We start from the raw sequence: 5,000 nt of genomic DNA on the forward strand, positions 1-5,000 counted from the left end.
AACAGGTTCTCCTAGCAAGTCCTCGAAGTCCTGGATTTTGGTCTTAGTCAAGAAGACCTCTAGACCCAAGGGCTTCGCTTCATTACTAAATGTATCTAGAGCCACCGCTAAGTTTTCCAAGGACTCAGATAGAATAGCAACATCATCAGCAAAGTCAAGGCTGGTAACCTTGAAATTGCCCAGAGTTGCTCCTCAATGACTTTGAATAGTAGCTCTGCCCAGCATAAAGTCCATGCAATTGTTGAAAAGTGTTGGTGCAAAGACACAGCCTTGTGTCAGTCCTGAATTAACAGGAAAAAAGCTCAACAGGCCTCGGTGATTGCTGCAATCCCATCAGCTCCCCACCCCTTCCCTTTCCAGAGAAGGATGACCACACTCCTCAACATGTCAGGGGGCACATTACCAGACTGTCAGATGGCAGTCAGGACAGCATGCAAGATCATACCCTAACTTCAGTTAGGTAGGTTGGATCTTTACTGATGGGTGGGTCCGGCAACGGAATCCCGGCACTACCCGAGTAGTCAACCTGGTACAACTTCTCAAAATACTCAATCCAGCACTCCCACACCACAACAGGATCTGAGACGATCTGGCCACTTACTGAGGGAACTGCTGTCACCTGTGAAAAGTTTCAGCATTCTCAGGGCTTGGTATGCAGGGCGAAGGTAATTTACTAAGAAATGACCTTCTACCTCCTCTCCAAGACTCCTAATAAATTGTTCCTTGTCCCTTCTTAACAGCAGCGACTGAGTTTTGTGCGCCTATGACCGGCGCTAATCCCGATCCCGTCAGACGACAAGCATCTGTGGCTTCCAGTGTCTCCTGTGAGATAAAGTTCTGTCTTGCTCTCGAGCGTTCGCCAATTGTTTCTTGAGCTGCATAAAACGTTTCACGCTTGAAGGTGTCCCACAGAAGTACAAGGTCCATCAGGTTATTGAGCATTGTGAAACGACCAGAAATTGTCTCGGCAAACTCCCGGGCACAAACCCCCTCCCTCAGCCTGTCCAAATGAAACAGTCTAGGGTGAACTTTGGACAGCTGGGGAATTTTGAAGGGGACTCAGAGGGATACCACAACCAATCTAAGGTCAATACCTCAGAACTCGGCACTCCTATACACCCTGCAGTTCTGAAGGATCCTCCAATGAGTGCTAATGAGTATGTGGTCGATCTCTTTGGCTGCATTACCTGCATTGCTGTACCACGTCCAATGATATGGGTCTGAGCACTGATACCAGGAGCCAGAAACTCTCAATTTCTGGGACCTTGCAAAGTCCTGGAAAAGGATACTATTCTCGCTGCCGTCATCAGCTCCTGAACCATGGGGACCGACAGACACAACCATTGAAGTCACCCAGAACAATACGAATATCTCGCTGGGGAGAACTGTCTGACACAGATGCAAGTTTCGTGTAGAACATCTCTTTCATGTCGAGTTTACAATCATCTGTATGAGCATACACAGCAATAAGAGACATGAAGCCAAATGCTAGCTTCAGTCTCAATACAAATATACACTCATCAATTGGAGTAACCTATACTACCGAGGGCTGGAGTCTGCTGGAGGTGGCAACCGTCGCTGCTGCCCGACCAGTTATAGGTGTAGCCACCTACACTGATTGTGCCACTACCAGGTCTTCTCACCTTCTCAGTTCTTAGCCTCTCCAGTTCCCTCGACAGTAGAGGCAACCGATCATCATGACACAAAGAACGGGTGTTCCAAGCCCCACCCTGACTTCCCGCCCGAGTTTTAGCCTCGGGCAGACACTCCAGGTGGACGCCAGCTCTAAGTGCAGGCAGACAGCGTGGGTACACACGTGGTCTATCTCCATGTGCTGTGAACACAGCCACGTGGTCAGCGAGATTGCATGACTATGCAGTATGCTATGACTATATAGTATGTTATATTACTGACGCCTCATCCTCGTGGTGTCATCTGAATTGCTTCAAGGGTGACCCATTTTTGGACCCCATCTGCTGGTCATCTTGAGTTCTTGTTCCTGGTCGTCCTCGTGTTGCTCCTGATTGTCGGCTTTTTCGTCTTGGTCCTTGGTGAATTTCTCCGGCCTCGACGTCCACGCGTCCTCAAAGGTTTTACCTAGTTCCTCCTCGACTTCGGGTCGTCCAGTCTTCCTCGTTGTCCTCGTATTCGTCCACACGTCCATGCAAATTTATCCAGATCCTCGGCTGTGGCTCATACAGACGTCCTCGTAGCCTGCATCTGGGTCAAAGGGCGTCCGAGCAGGGGCGTCCTTTCGTCTGAGGGTGACTTATTCCTGCACTTGGGAGCTCCTGGAGTTTGACCGAGCGTCCTGGCAGGCGGCGCCCTTCCACTTCATCCTGGGCAGCTTAATACTTACAATAAGATGTCCTGGTCCTTTGACCTGTGGCGATCTTCTGGCGATGTTTGTCTCACGGCATGGCAAGGCAATTGTGCTGCAGTTACATCCCCTTTGGTGCCGCGTCGGATATCCACGTCCACTTTTGTACATCACAATCCAGATCATACACGTAAGGCCCAAGATAGTAAGAGAAAAAGAAAGACAACCGAGGAGGGATGTTTCATTTATTTCGTTTTTATTCACTTTTGTATTTTTCAAGAAAATAAGTGACGGATAGATGAGTAGCGGTGCACACAGATCTACTTGAACTACAAACCATCTCAGATAGATATGAGAATAGTTAACGGAAATGATAACGGCAATCCGCGAGGATTTACTTAACCGATTGTCATTTCATAGAGAAAGAAAAAATATGTAAATGAGTATTGTGCATCATATTCACTTATCACGATTTGCAATGCCACAAGGCAGAAATATTTTTACGCTATCTCCGATTATATAATCGTAATTACGGATTCGCTACAAAATCTTATAGACTGAGGTAATAATTTCTCGATTACGCATGTTAGAATACACGTCTTCATTAACGGTGGGTTTTCCCTTACCCAAATTACCTGAACGAAATGAAGTGAACTATACGAGACTCGAATTTCTATCCCGCGTGCTGTGAACAGAACCACGTGGTCAGCGAGATTGCAGGACTATGCAGTATGCTATGACTATGCAGTATGCTATACATGTATGTGACTGAGCAGGGCAATTTGAACAGTCATGACCAGGTTAGGCACATAGAGGGCAGTGGACTATGTCTGGCTGGTTGGCCAAAACACCAACATTTGACATTGACGAGGAAGGGGTTGATATGGTCGGACAATCCACTAATATAAACCTCATGAGGGAGGACATGTCTACGGAAGATAATCTTGGCAATATTGACGTGGGACTTACACTAGCCTCTAGGAGGAATAGTGTAACACTGTAATGCCACTGCATCATATTCAGCAAGGCAGGTAAATAGGTATTTTTCAGAGTCTGGCCAGTCCTTGTTGTAGATAGGACAAGCATTTAGGGCAAAAACAGTTCCAGTACAAGTATTAAGAGAGGGGTGAGGTTTGGCAGGAATGGGTTGGCCATTAAGGTCAGTTAGGGTAGATAGTGCCCGAGCTTGGAATTCAGATGTATCTGTGACAAGGCGTGAACGATCAAAGTGACTGCGAAAGGTATCTTTGCCTATTTGTTTCTCGAGTCACTGTTGAAAGAGATGGGTACTCTCAGAATAGGGGACTGCGGGGGTAATCGATCCCACTTGGCTTGGCCAAAGAGAGTACTCAGAAGGTTTGCAGAGGTAGAGGTAGTAGAAGGACAAGGGGCAAGAGGAAGATGGGGTTGTGTGGAGTGGAGTAGTTCTGTGGTGGGGGGCAATAAGGATGAAGAGAAGTAAAAAGGAAAGAGGGGGTAGACATTGAAAAGGACTGTGCGGTAGATATAGAGAGTGTTGGGAGAGAGGAAGGGGTGCTTTCTGGAGGTTGAGTAATAACCTGGGTGGGTGTTTTGGAATGCTTAGAGTTGTTTGTAAGCGTCAAAGAAAGGGTATTAGCATCAGTGGTTAGAGTTGTCAAAGGAAGGGCAGGAGTCGGAAAGCCATCAAAATCAAATTTAGATAGGCAAGTTGGTAAAGGAGACATTAATGCCCCTATTAAGGGTAAAGAATCATTATTGGCCATGGTAAGCCTGAATTAAATGGGGAAAAGAAACCGTCTACCCCTCAGGGTCCCATAAGGGGTATGGTTAGATAATTAACCAAGGGAATACCGTGCCCATGGCTCCCAGAGGTCGTTCACGACTGACACAAAGCTAGTGTTACATCCTATCAGCACGGCTCTCACACCTTAAGAATGGGATAGAAGTAGGGGCTGAAGAAGATATGGAAGAGGACAGGAGAGATGAAAAGACAGCAAAATTAGTTGAGGCGAGGGCTGAGGCCCAATGCAGGGGTGATCCTCTGCATTGGGCCTCAGTCCCCGTCTCCTAAGCCCTCCCACGGAAATAACGAACAAGATATTGGGAGGGGTAAAAAATTGAAAGCTGTGGTTGGTAGCCTAAGAAGAGATTGATGTTATTGTAGACTTGAGTAGCTTATGGAAAGCAGGTATGGAAAGACCAGAGGCAAAGATAGCTAAATCATCTATATATAGTGATGACCGGTAGCGGTAGAGCTGAAACTAATCCGTTTACAGCGCTCTGGAACACCTTCGAACTGTGGGAAAGAAGAGAAAGTAGAAGAGGCAAATCTGATATAGAAGGATGCAATCATAAATAACTGGAAACTCCCTTGTTTACACTTATGTCATGGGAAGATAGTTGCTGAAGGATATGGTGCCACCATGTGGTATCATATGCCTTTTCCAGATTGTAAAAGACAGCAAACACTGAATCACAGTGTACAAAAGCTAATGAGATTTACATTTTAAAATAAGCATGATCAGCTGTGTTTTGACTGCAATGAAACTTAACCACCCTTTCGAGTAATGTGCATAGGCAGCTTGTGAATGCTATAGGACAGTAGTCTCAAGGAAGGGTACCACGTTAGGTTTTAGAAAAGGTAGTACTGTAGATGACCCCCTCAACCTGCAGCGTGGCATACTTCCCCCAGGTTGGG

Source organism: Penaeus vannamei, chromosome 7 (genome assembly GCF_042767895.1).
Source record: "Penaeus vannamei isolate JL-2024 chromosome 7, ASM4276789v1, whole genome shotgun sequence".
Classification (NCBI taxonomy): domain Eukaryota; kingdom Metazoa; phylum Arthropoda; class Malacostraca; order Decapoda; family Penaeidae; genus Penaeus; species Penaeus vannamei.